The following is a 15,120-nucleotide window of genomic DNA, read 5'->3' as shown; positions in this document are numbered from 1 at the left end:
TAACGAAAAAGCATATAAAAATCGGCAAATTCACTGAAATTTTAGGGGTGTTGTAAAAAAAGCAAACACCAACGCATAAACTTGGTTGGTCCTCATAGTTCCTCCTTTTTTTGGCTGGAAATTAGCTTTACTCGATTGGCTGTCGATGACGTCATTTACTTCGTCTGCTGCCAACGTCATGAAATATTGCCATTTGTCCTTAAGCCTCTAATCCTATAACGTTAATTATTTAAACCTATAGAGTCTATTGTTATATATGTTCATTGTCAAAAAAAATCTTAAATTCTATATAAAACATTTTCGAATATATTTTAAGTGAGAAATATTTTTCAAGTGCTATTTATTTGCTATTTTTCTTTACTGAAGAGTAGCCAGTTTTTGTTTTAAGAGTGCAAAGAGCGTATTCATATCCAAGGAGTCTGGAGTACTAGGTAAAAAAACTAATTAAAGTTTTGATGCAATTAAAGTAATAAAATCTAGTTTAATTTTAGAATGCCATTTAATCATATATTTTATAAAATAATTACTGCTTGATGAACAACAAATAATTAAGTAGTATCTCTGTATTCTAAGAATTAAAAGTCCACTGCAATGGATACACTGGAGGAAGATAGTGTCTGCAAAAGAAACAAAAAGACTATACTCTGTTTTTTTCCATCTGTCCATCCGCCGGTGGTGTTTGCGTATGGTAACACCGCGTCCCGGGCTTTATTAAATAGTTACATTCAGCTTACATTCAACCATAATAACAATATCCTATTTCGAATATTAACGGTGTAATTCGCATACAGTAAATTATTAAAACACTTTTCAGTTACAAATGCGCACCCAGATATCCTTTTATTTACCTAAAACTTACACAGAGTAACTATCTAAAGCCCGGGACGCAGTGTTACCATACACAAACACCACAGGCGCGTGGGCAGGTGGAAAAAAAAAGTATAAACGGATACTTTCCCAGTTGAGAAATGCAGAGAACACTACGGGTGGAAGACGAGTGTGTATTCCAATCTACCATGAATTATTCCATACCTCTACTGGGTACCATACTACAAGAGCAGGCACCTCTCAGGGGAATATTTGCAGAGTTAAATATGTTAATTTTACGTAAGTGACAACTGGCAACTACTTCATTTCGTAAAGAGCAGGCATTCCCAATTTAGTTGACGACGACATTATAATATAAGTCATCAGAAAAAAAAACGTGTCACAGAGAGACCACATTATTGTTTTTTACATGTAGTTTTTCTTTATTTTCTGGTAACTGCTTGTATATACGTGTATTTTCTAATCATTTATGACTTATCAAACTACTGATGTATATAAAGTCGATTTGTTAAATAAATAAAAAATTTGCCTAACGAGAGAGAGAGAGAGAGAGAGAGAGAGAGAGAGAGAGAGAGAGAGAGAGAGAGAGAGAGAGTTTTTGCTTTTTAAAGTCTATCATTAAAAAATTATTATTTTCACTCTTCAAACGAAGCAGGCAAAGGAAAATTATGAACAGAACTGAGAAATTCATTTTCTATCATCATGGAGCTCATTAATTTAATATGTAAATTACAAGTATTTCCTAAGCAATAATAAGGATGTCAATTCTGCAATCAGTATTATATAATATATATATATATATATATATATATATATATATATATATATATATATACATCATATATATATACACACACACACACATATATACTATATATATATATATATATATATATATATATATATATATATATATATATATATATACATATATACATATATATACATATATATATACATATATACTATACAATACATATATATAGACATATATACATATATACATATATACCATATATACATATACACATAGCACACATACACATATATACACATACATATCACATATATGCATACACATATATACATATATACACATATATACATATATACACATATATACACACATACACACACATATATGTATATATATATATATATATATATATATATATATATATATATATATATACTATATATATATGTGTGTGTGAGTGTGTGTGTGTGCGCGCGCGTGTGTGTGTGTTACAATATCGCCTGTACACTAGAGGTTTGAAATCTTTGGGACGTTCATTCAACCATTCTTCTTCTTAATGAGCGAGGAAAGCATTGGCTAATGAAACCGAGGCAGAAGGAAAGCTGGCCTTTCTTGATATACTAATTAGCCATGGTGAAAACCGGTTTATCACATCTGTTTATAGGAAACCTACTTTCACGGGTTTGACCACCAAAATGTCCTCATTAATTCCTGTTCAGTTCAAGAGAAATTTGATTACGATCTTAACATTGAGAGCTTTTAATATATGTTCAGATTATGTTAATATGGACCTAGAGTTTAATTTCATAAATCAGTGTTTATTTTCAAATGGTTTTAGCAAATGTTTTACGAATACGTATATAGGAAAGGAGCTCCAAAAATTATTACTTCCAAAACCTACAACTGTCACTGTCAACAGATCAATTATGTATTTTCCCATCGCGTTTCTTGGAAATAGGTCCTTAAAGTTAAAAAAAGATTAACCAAACTTTTGCATGAATTCTACCCACAAGTAAACATTCGAGTGATATTTAAGCCTAAATCTACATTACAAAAATTCTTCAGGTTCAAGGATGTGATACCAACTGAACTGCAGTCAGCTATTGTGTATAAGTATAAGTGTCATTTCTGTAGTGCAATGTACATTGGAAAATCTAAACGGCATTTCAGGGTTCGCATCTTCGAACATTTCGGAAGATCTGTTAGGACAAACAGGCCATTAAGCAAACCATCATTTAGTGCTATTCGTCAACACTGAAGAATATGACCATCCTATCAATGTAGATTCCTTTTCAGTCCTTACTTGCAGAAGCAACGCAATGGAGCTCGGAGTGGTTGAGTCTCTATATACATTAAGAGATAAACCCTCTCTTTGTAATAATGAAAAGTCTGTTGAATTGCTGTATTTTTAGACTTTCTATATTTTATTTTGCTTTGTCATTGTTATTGTTATTGTTTTACGAGTGGATGAGCGCATTCCTGTCCAAGGATTCCGGAGTATTGGTGAAAAACCTAATTAATTTATTTATGCTATTATAGTCATAAAATCTAATTTCCTTTTGTAGTGATTTTAATTCAAATCATATTCACAGTAAAATAATTTATATGTGAGATGAACAAGAAGTAACAATGTAACATCTACATTTTTAGAAGTATGAGTTTGCACATATGGCTACAAGGGCGAAAGGCAGTGTCTGCATATGTACCAAAAAGAGACTAGTTGGATACTCTCTTATTTGAGAAATGCAAAGACTACTACGGATGAAGAACAATTGCATATTTAATCACACCTCGACGGGTTTCATGCCTTTAAAGGCTGCCATAACGCAAGTGCAGGAACGATGCAATCAAGTATTTGTAGACAGGTAAATTGTTTACTTAATATACACAAGTGACAAGTGGCAACTATGCCATTCACAATTGTAGTTGATGACGTCATCAGTGATAAAAACATTCAAGACTTGGAGGGATGCTATTCAAGCGCTTATGGCTAATAGTTTCTATCAATCATAACTATTTTTATCCGTTTATGACAACTTTTCATGAACAATCTGATTCCTGTTTATACAAATCTATTCTTTCTTTTTAGGTGGGAAATTAGCGTCCCTGTGATTGATGACATCATTCACCATTCCTGCTGCATACGTCATGAGTGTGTTCCCATATGCCTCTAACTTTCAAACTATACCGTTATTTGTTTAAATATATTTCCTCTTATTATATAGTCATCGCTAAAAAGTCTTAAAATTCTTTATGCAATAATTTCGAATACATTCGAAATAAAGATATACTCTTCAAGTACTAATTATTCTTTATTGTAATTCATCTTAGAGTTGTCAGTTTATTTAGCATAAAGATCGTATTCGCACCCAAGGTGTCTGGAAAACAAGTAAACCCCTAATTAAAAGTTTTGACGCAGTAGACTATAAAACCCTGTTCCTTTTTAAATGACTTTTAATCATTTCATTATTCATAATATACACATAGTCCGAGATAAATAAGTAATGAGTAATATCTATATTTTTCTAACAATTAAGAGTTCGTCCATGTGGCTACAATGGAAGACGGCAGTCTCTCCTATAGTAACAAAAAAAGTCTAATCGGTTACTATCTTAGTTAGAAAATGCAGAGAATACTACACATGGAAGACAAGTGCATATTTCATTACGTCATGAATGCTTCCATAATCCTAATAGGTCCCATAGCGGAAGAGAAGGCACCCCTAAATCGATTACTTGCACCAAACTAAATTTGAAACTTTTACATAAGTGACAACTGTGTCATTTCGTAAAGAGCGAACGGATACGTTTTCCCACAGCTGTCATTCATAATTTTTGTTTATGACGTCATCAGTGATAAACAAAACCACTCAAGACGTGGAAGGATTCTACACAAGCGTTTTTTTTATTAGCCATTTCTAATCAGTTATTACTACTTTTGTTTGTAACTTCTAACTTTCTATAACTAATTATATTCCTCGTGTACATCAATATATCAGTCAGTCTCTCTTTCTCTCTCTCTCTTCTCTCTCTCTCGTCTCTCTCTTTGTCTCTTTCTCTCTCTCTCTCTCTCTCTCTCTCTCTCACACACACACACACACACACACACACACACACACACACACACTATATATATATATATATATATATCCACACACATCATATCATATATACATATATACATATATGCATATATGCATATATGCATATATGCATATATGCATATATGCATATATGCATATATATATATATATATATATAGCATATATATATATATATATATGCATATAATATATATTATATATATATATACACATACATATATATATACACACATATATATATTTATATATGTATGTATGTATGACACCTTACAGCTCTGCCCTCTATTTGTTGAAGAATGTTGACTAATGATAACGTTAGCAAGAACCTCATAATAACAGATCATTATATTTTTCATCTCTGAGCAGAATTGAAGCTTATATGCCCTTGCTTGAGATAGAAAGGATTAGACAGGTAAATAAAATTATATACCTAAGATGAAGAAGAAACTTTGCAATTTCACTATGAAGGACTCTAATGAAAGGCAGTTGTTCCTTCACTCACTCACTCACTCACTCACTCTAGCTCTTTGCCAAATGAAATGCTGGCAAGTTCCTTAATTGGCATGCGAAAATATTGTCTTCATTTTCCTTTTTAAATTTCGTAACTAAATTATATTTGAGATTTATTTTCAAGGAAAATAATTTTAAACATATATCAATTATATATATAAAAGAAAAATTAAAATCTGATCAAAACAGTAAGTAACCTGTGTGAACGTCTAACAGCAGTACCTGCTTTTTAGGCGGGAAATAAGCTGGCAATGATGTTATTTACTTTCTCTACTGCTCACGTCAAGAAATGTTACCATACACCACTAAGTTTCTAATTCTAGACAGTTATTTATTGACACGTACCTCGTCATTTGCAATATGTTCATGGTAAAAAACTCAAAAATTCTTTATGAAGTATTTTCGAGTAAATTTAAAATAAAGAAATATTCTTCAAGTGCTAATTATCAGTAATTTTTCTTCGCTGGAGAGTAGGCAGTTTTTGTTTTTGTGTAAAGAGCCTGGTCTTCTCCAAGAAGTCTAGAGTAATAAATAAAAAAAAAAACTTAAGATTTTGATGTCGTTGAAGCTAAAAAATAAAATCTTGTTTCTAAGGGGTTTTCAGCCATGCCATATATACAGGAAAATATTCATTGCACGAGATGAACGAAAAGTAACCATGTCATTTAAATATTTTCCTAAGTATTAAGGTTTGCCCAAATGGCTACAGTGGAAGAAGTCAACGTCTGCATAAGGAACAAAATTTATGAATGGCGCCCTCAGAACAACTTACTCTCTTACCACCAGTGCAGTTAAGCAGTTGCCAGGTGTCATTTCGTAAGAGTAACAGATTTAAGTTTCGGCAAATATTCTCTGCTGTACTGGTTTCTGGTCTTACATTAATTAACCCTCTCCGGTCTTGGTTGGGACTTCTGAGAGAAGCCACCTGTCTTTCGTAATAGGTATTGAGGGTCTGTCTCAGAAGCCAGCTCCAAAACCGTGAATATCTTTGTAATAAGTTGATATAGTGTCCCCTAAATTTAGTCAATCTATAGACTGTTTTCACTATTTGACCTTGTAGGGGTTTGTAGTGTACGAGCTGCTGTGGTGTCTGTACTGTGCCCTCATCCAAACAGCGTGTGTTATTCTTTGTATGTGCTTGTTGAATAAAGATATTCAACCACACATACCTCTATGTATTACGTCTATGAAATACCAGCTTGGACTATTCCTATCTATTTTTAACTATGGAACTTCTGAGCATGTTAACACGTGAAACAAGTCGTTATCACAAGGAAAAGATAAATCGAAACCGACCACACCTCAGTAATCTCTACTAGGAATTTTTCGGATGATGACCCCACGGTGCCACTCAAAGGACGCACTGGCTGCAAAAACCATGAACTCAGGAGCTTTTAAACAGAAGGCTACACCTGACTGCACTCTCAACCCAGGAAGGAACAGACAGCAAAAATATATCTGGATAAAAGGGACAGTCACCATAGTAATATCTGGTTAAAGGTAACGGACAGCACAGTAATACCCGGATAAAAGGAACAGACACCACAGTAGTACCTGGATAAAAGTGACAGTCACCACAGTAATATCTGGTTAAAGATGACGGATAGCACATTAATACCTGGATAAGAGATTACCAAAGTAATACCTGGATAAAAGGAAGTCACAGTCACCACAGAATAACCTGGATAAATGCGGGACAGAAAAACACAGTAATACCTATAAATGGGACAGAAAAACACAGTAATACCTAGATAAATGGGAAAGAAAAACACAATAATACCTGGATAAATGGGACAGTCACCACAGTAATACCTAGATAAAATGGACAGTCACTGCAGTAATCCCTGGAAAAATGGGACGGACAGCACAGTAATAACTGGATAAAAGGGACAGTACCACAGTAATACCTGCAAATACGACAATCACCACAGTAATACCTGGATAAACGGGACAGACAGCACTGTAATAACTGGATAAAAATAACACTTACCACAGTAACACAAGGACAGTCACCATACTAATACCTGGATAAACGGGACAGTACCATAGTAATACCTGGATAAAAGAGACAGTCACTACATTACCTGTATAAAACAGTTAATAGTAATAATTGGATAAAGGGGACAGTCACATTGGTAATACCTGGATAAAAGGGACAGTCACTACCGGAATATATGGATAAAATGGACAGTACCACAGTAAAACCTGGATAAAAGGGACAGATACCACGGTAATACCTGGAAAAGTGGGATAGTCACTACAGTAATACCTGGATAAAAGGGGCAGTCACCACAGTAATACCTGGATAAACAGGATAGTTCCCACAGTAGTAACTGGGTAAAAGGGACAGTCAACGGAAATACCTTGATAAATGGGACCGATAGCACACCAATAGCTGGATAATAGGGTGTTTCAGTCAAGTGGGGCTTAAATGGGACAGTCATTACAGTAACGTCTGGAAACAACGGACTGTAATCACAGTGGTACCTAGATAAAAGGGTGAGTCATCACGGCAATACCTGGATAAAAGTGACATTCAGCACAATAATACCTGGATGACTGGAGCAGTCACTACAGTAATACCTCGATAAAAGAGAACGTCGGCAAAGTAAATCTCTGATAAAAGGGAGAGACAGTATAGCAACACTTGGATAAATTGGACAGTCGCTACGGTAATATCTGGATTAAAGGGACAGTCAGAACAGTAATACCTAGGTAAATGGGACAGCCACCACAGTAGTATCTGGATGAAATGTAAAGTCACCATAGCATATCCTGGATTAAAGGGACAGTCGGTACAGTAATACCTCGATAAAAGGGACAGCCGCCACAGATATGTCTGGATAAAATGAAAAAGTCACCACAATAATACCTGGACCAAAGGAACAAGCAGCACAGTGAAACCTAGATAAATGGGACGGTTACAACAGTAATACCTGGGTAAAAGGGGCAGCCACCACAATAATACCTGGATAAATCGGAGAGCAGAGTAATACCTAGATAAAAGTGTCACCATATTAACATCTGGGTAAACGAGACAGTCACCAAATTAGTTAATGGATAAATGGGGCAGTCACAAAAGTAATACTTGGATAAAAAGGACAGTTATCACAGTAATACCTGGATAAATCGGACGGTCACCAACGTGATATTTGGACAGTTATAACATTAATTTCTAGATAAAGGGGGTCAGCACAAGGTGTAGAAATATATATATATATATATATATATATATATATATATATATATATATATTATATATATATATATATATATATATTTCACAATATATAGACAATTACGAGTACACACATTTTACTGCAGTAAGGCGACATGAGAAAATTCAATCTTTCAGCGTCGCTGAATATTCTTTACCTAAGCTCAATTCATTTTAACCTGACAGCAGCCCACTTCACTTGACTAAATCCACCCCGGGAATATCAACCGATGAACTCTAAAAGACGACACCCAGCCGCCTTTGCAGAGAACAAAAGAACTTAACTTAGATTTTTCTTCCAATGCTTAAACACGAAATGAAGACAGCGCAGCGTAGGGTGAAGCTTCCGCGACAAAGTTATTAATCTTTCTCCTTTTAATATATTCATTGTTGAAAACCGAACACTAACCCTTGCTTATTTGGCATGATTTTGAAAGAGCCTCAATTTTATATACATATGATGATGTTACCATAGTATATTTTTTTTCTCATTTTCTTATGCAACGCAATCGTTTTGCTTGAGGCGCCGATGCTGACCGAGTAGGACTTACCTTAACTACTGAACGAGCTAATCAAGGCGTTATAAACTATCTTGACTTGAGATCGTTGAGGATATGGAATCGATAGTCACAACATCTATACTTGTCAGCCAACAATCCATAGAAAATCAACCTTTAAAGTATCCTGTAACTGTGTGTTCATTTCAAAATCGATTTTTCGCTTCTGCTTAATTAGTCTATTTCAATATTTCATTTTATATTTGAAGAAGTATGTTTGAAAACATGCGAAAGCTCATGTCATAATTGCATTTGCATATGTATATACGACTATGGATCGTGTAATCACCATAAATTCTTTACTATTTTACTATTGCATATCACTAAATCCTTTTGAATAAACATACACTGACAAAAGCCGAGGGAGAAATACCAATGAGGTTTATGTCATTGGGAAGTGAAAACCAACAGCTGGTGAACCTACGCCCAAGGAGATAAATACCAGTGTGGATTATGACCACACCCAGATTGCTTTTCCATATCCAGAATCTTGCAAAAAGACTGAACGTAGAAGTGGGATAATAAAGACAAGTCAGACAAACACGACAAGAAACTAGCATAACAAGAACTGATAGACAACACCGGAATAAAATACAAATACAAAATTTTTCGGGATCTAGCACTAACAAAGGCTATGTATATAACAATGCACCACCCCCTAAGTAACTAAGTATTCTAAATATAAATAATAACCCCAAATTCCTCCTCAACCACATTCCCATCATACGCATACATACAGAGATAGACTGCATATAGCACATTTTCTCACCTTTGTAATAATAAGTTTATATCCTAAAAGGTCCTTCTGTAAATTCAGTAATTCGAACTTTTATAAGTCCTCCTGTTTACACGTACACAAAATTTGGAATATTTGACAGTACGTTTGGTTATGCTGAACTGGAGTACACGAAAGAAGGACGACTTGCTGTTCGCCACCTTTTGTTTACTGCTTTATCAGTGATAAACAGCAATTTGTCTTTCTTAACTGGGCTATGGTAGTAACATCGTTTGTTACCGAAGTAATGATAGTTACCCCTTTTGTAAACTATAGTTGTAACATTTCGGAAATAAATAATGCACCAATAATAGCTTCGGCTTGGGAGGTGGAAAATTGCTGTTAAAATCAAAGCTCAATCCCATTATGCAAAAGGGGATGATACGAATTTGCAGGGTTTTATTTCAGTTCAATACAGGATAAGGAAGTGGCGAAATCTGCTCAAGTAAAAAAAATAAAACAAGCCCTGTTCTTGTTTCAGAGCCTGTAAATGAATTTTAATAAGTGAAACGAATTATAGTTGTTATGATACATAGTAATTTTCATTTTAATTTCATTCAGTTTTATGACACTTTCTCGCTTTTTTCGTTACACGAATACACACACACACTTACACACACACACAAACACACACACCTGAGCGTAAAGATAGGGTTGGCCCGTCTGGGCCGGGTTAAGGTGGCTATTAAAGGTATGAAATTATTGGAGGTGTAAGGGACTATGCACTCGGCCTCTTTAATGATTATTTTCTGTATTTTTCGATTAAGAAAGTTTCTAACTAGTCTTTTGCCCTGTTACTCTGACACACTACCTTCTGCCATTGTTTTTATTTGAGTTAACTCATATTCTTGGAATAATGTTTTTTCATTGTTAATAATGGTTTATCTGGCACAATAATTATCTAAAAATTTATGATCTGATAAAAATATATTAAAGAATTAAATGAGATTTTATAAATTTAATTTCATTAGAAAATTCAATAGATTGTTGTTCGAAATTCTAGACTCTTTGGGTAAAAACCAATAAGTGGCTACTCTTCAATGAATTGAAATAGCGAATGATTCATATTAAAGGAGTTTTTCTTTATCTTAAATTCACTTGAAAATAGTTTACATAGAATTTAAGACTATTTGACAATGAACCAACACACACGAAGGCGACATTGTTAAATGAATACTGATTTAGGGTTGGGGAGAATGTGTCAACCATTCTTAACATAAGCAGCATATGTATGAAATGACGTCATCGAGAGCCAAAGATAAGTCAGGAAAATTTCGTCCTGATACGAATAAAATGTTGGGAGTTCGTCCAGGATTATGCGTTGCTGTTTGAAGCTATACCAAAAATGTCTGATATTTCTTGGGATAAATTGTTAGGTTTTTATTATTTTTCATGGAATTTGCTTAAAATATATTATTCTTATCTTCAATATTTGGTAAATATTGATTTCATTACTAAATATGAGTGAGAATGGGAAAAAATATTTGCACTTTAAAATGTAGTTATTGCGGCTAGCATGTGTTTGTGTGTGTGTGTGAGCATATGTTTATGCTTAGAGAGAGAGAGAGAGGAGAGAGAGAGAGAGAGAGAGAGAGAGAGAGAGAGAGATTTATATATGAAACTGCAATATTATTAAACACTAATATGGTTCCTTAAGATCTTTTGTTTCTGAGATATTATTTTCTTAACTATGCCCTCGTGAAAAAGGTTTCTAATAATTTATTGCATAATATCAACTTTTAATTTCATATGCCAACTACCAGAGGCAAAGAAGAGAGATTGTAATTTGGAGCCCTCCTTGAACACATATGATGATTTATATTATATTTTCTTAATGATCAATTGGATGAAATTTCCGCCTTCAAAAATTATTCATCATTCTTTGAAGAGGAAAATATTTACAAACTTGGATAGTTTTATTTAGGAAGAATACACACTTAGAATTACCGAGTAAATAAGTTTGTAACTGAAAAATGGAATTCATTTTCCGTAGAGTTTTCTTCCTGGAGGATAACCTCGTTATGGAATAACGGCAAGTTCCGCTAAGGTTCTACTGACATTGTTTGTGCCGAAATACGAGAATCTCTCTCTCTCTCTCTCTCTCTCTCTCTCTCTCTCTCTCTCTCTCATAATATATATGTATAATGCATGAATGTATGTATACATTTGTTTGTGTGTGTGTGTGTGTGTGTGTGCGTGTGTTCGCGCGCAATGTAGAAAATATTTTAAAATGTAATAATCACATCGGAATGTTCGTTCTTCGAAAGAGATAAAATTAGCTGAAAGCGATTTGGTATTCATGGTGTCATAGCTATAAAACATTTTGATGTTGATTATTCATAAATTATCTGCTTTAATGCACGTGGCAAGTGACATTTTGAAGTGGTGTGTAATTTTGGTCGGATGAATTTTGAAATTACTTTCTCATAAACAGGATTTTTTTTTCAGAATATTACGTTAAATTAATGCGCATGCTAAGTTGTAATATTGGAAAATGGTTTTAGATATAGCTGATTGGAAGATAACACGCTAAGTTGATATTATGAAATTCATAACATTATTTGAACATTGGTGATATACATTGAAGTAATTATTTAAACAGATAATTATTAAGTTCATTTGAGAAGGTCAGTTGAAAAATGCAGCTTTCCAGGAAATCTGTTTAAATGTATGAATTCTTATTCAATATAATTTCACGAATAAATCTGTTAAAGCTTAATATTTATCCTTTAAATAACATTGTTGATTCAGAGGGGTTGAAAAGGCAGATATTTTATGTATATTATGTATATAAACTCTTTTGATTTTGCAAGAGCTTCAGGATTGCTTCCGGTGTTTTGTAGAGCCACGAAAAATCTTATGCGAAATTCGGGAGCAGGTGTAATGGCTTCAGTCAATACAGTGGTTCCATTTCATATAATTGACAGTGGAACCCTGATAAAGTAACGGACGAAAACGAAAAGTATGTTCAAGAAGCGCAATTTTCTGTTCTTATTCTCAACAGTTTCCGGACAGAATTTTTACTTTTTACAACTGGATACAATTTTCGGTCAATATTTCTTGAAGGCCTTATTTGAATATAGCCTAATTTTTCAGAGAAAAATTTGGTGACCAAATGTTATCAGTTTATAACGAGAGAGAGAGAGAGAGAGAGAGAGAGAGAGAGAGAGAGAGAGAGATACACCTTCAAGAAAACGATTGGCATAGGGTAATAAATACATACTCTTGGCAGCATTTCTCAACTCCGTGGACCGTAGGACGTTTATATTCCCTCTGCCTGAGAAAGCAGAGAGGAAAAATTCCATCAGCATTGGTGTTTCTTTCAGTGGAGGAGGATTTATAGCGATGGAATATTGCCATGTTGGTGGAGACTAAAAAAAAAACTTATTTAAGGAACTTGAAAAATATTGTTTGAATTTACAACAAGGAATAAATAGCTATTGCTATAAATGAAATAATCCTTATTGGGTATTTACAGGACATACATACACCTACAACACGCACATTATATATATATATATATATTATATATATAGTATATATATATATATATATATATATATATATATATATATATAGTAGATAGATATATGTATATACACATATGTATCTATATATATAATATATATATATATATTATATATATATATATATTATATATATAGTATTATTATATAGATTTTCGTTGGACGAGTGGTTTTCGCGCTCGGCTGCCAATCCGGTGGTCCGAAGGTCGATTCTCGGTTCGGCCAACGTGGAATCAGAGGAATTTATTTCTGGTGATAGAAATACATTTCTCGATATAATGTGGCTCGGATCCCACAATAAGCTGAAGGTCCCGTTGCTAAGTGACCAATTGGTTCTTAGCCACATAAAAATATCTAATTCTTCGGGCCAGCCCTAGGAGAGCTGTTAATCAGCTCAGTGGTCTAGTAAAACTAAGATATACTTAATATTTTGAAACTACTGTAATAAATGCAATAAAACCCAAAAACATGCTGTGGATGAGATATGTAGATGATATTCTAACATTTTGGGATAATAGGTGTGGCAATTTTAATGAATTCCTATCAAAATTGAATGCATTAGTGCCCAGTATAAAATTTAAAGTTGAAAGGTAAACAGACAACAAAATTCCTTTTCTTGATGTTTTAATAATCAGAGACACGACAGAATACAAATTTACCATATACAGAAAACCAACGTTCTCATTTACATACATTCACTACTTTAGCTATCACAACATTGCTATCAAGATAGGTGTAGCCAGCAACCTGTTCTTAAGAGCCTTACGAATTTGATCCCCAGATTTCCTGGAAAAAGAATTTGAACTAATTCGTAAGCAACTTTCGTCTTTAAAGTATCCTGACCATATAATTGAGAAAGCAATTCACAAAGCAAACGTAATTTTCTACCGACCTCCTCAAAACAAGACCAGAGATACTCCTAACAATAAAATAAAAAATTCCACACCTGGACACGATTAAGACGGTGACTCAGACCCTAAAAAAATCTAACTCTTTTGCATTTATTTACCCCAAACACCTTAGCCAAATCCCTGATTAACGTCCAACAAAAGACATCCCCCCGGGACACAGGGGTTTATGATATCTCATGCCAGGACTGTGACCAATCTCACATCGGATTTACAGGTAAATCACTTCCCCAGAGATTAATACAACACAAACGGTCAGTTAGGTATGGACAACAGAACTCAGCTATTTTCAACCATGTAAATGAACATAACCATAGAATAAACTGAAATTTGTCACATATAATTTATAGCAGCAACTGCCGGTACTAGAGTCAAATGATGGAACCGGCCTTAATAAAAGAGAGGCAGGTAATGAACATCTCAAAAGGAGCATGGGATTCAGATGCGATCGACAAGATTTTCATTCAACCAACGCTTAAGAAGATTAAAGGAAGATTATCAGCAGGGGTGACCTAAATTGGCTTACCTGTGGATGGACCTCTTGGTATAAATACCACCTTTTCTGTAAACTTTTTTTATTCTTTTACCTGAAGAAAGAGACAGCAGTCTCTGAAATATAGTATTTTTCTCTCTGTATTTTGGTGTTTTTATGGGCTCCTTTTATTAGATGGAATTCTGTTGTAACGGAACATTTTTACCAGTCAGTATATAATATATTCGATTATTAATAGATATATAATATATATATATATATATATATATCGATATATAATATATATATATATGCTATATACAGATATTCTATATAATATATATTCTAATATATATATAATATATATAATATATATATCATATATATTATAATTATTATATATAACATACACACACATATGTATCAAAGTACAGATTCATATCGATATGGAATTTAAAAAGGATAT

Source organism: Macrobrachium nipponense, chromosome 23 (genome assembly GCF_015104395.2).
Source record: "Macrobrachium nipponense isolate FS-2020 chromosome 23, ASM1510439v2, whole genome shotgun sequence".
In the NCBI taxonomy this organism is placed as follows: domain Eukaryota; kingdom Metazoa; phylum Arthropoda; class Malacostraca; order Decapoda; family Palaemonidae; genus Macrobrachium; species Macrobrachium nipponense.
This window is presented reverse-complemented; position numbering follows the sequence as displayed.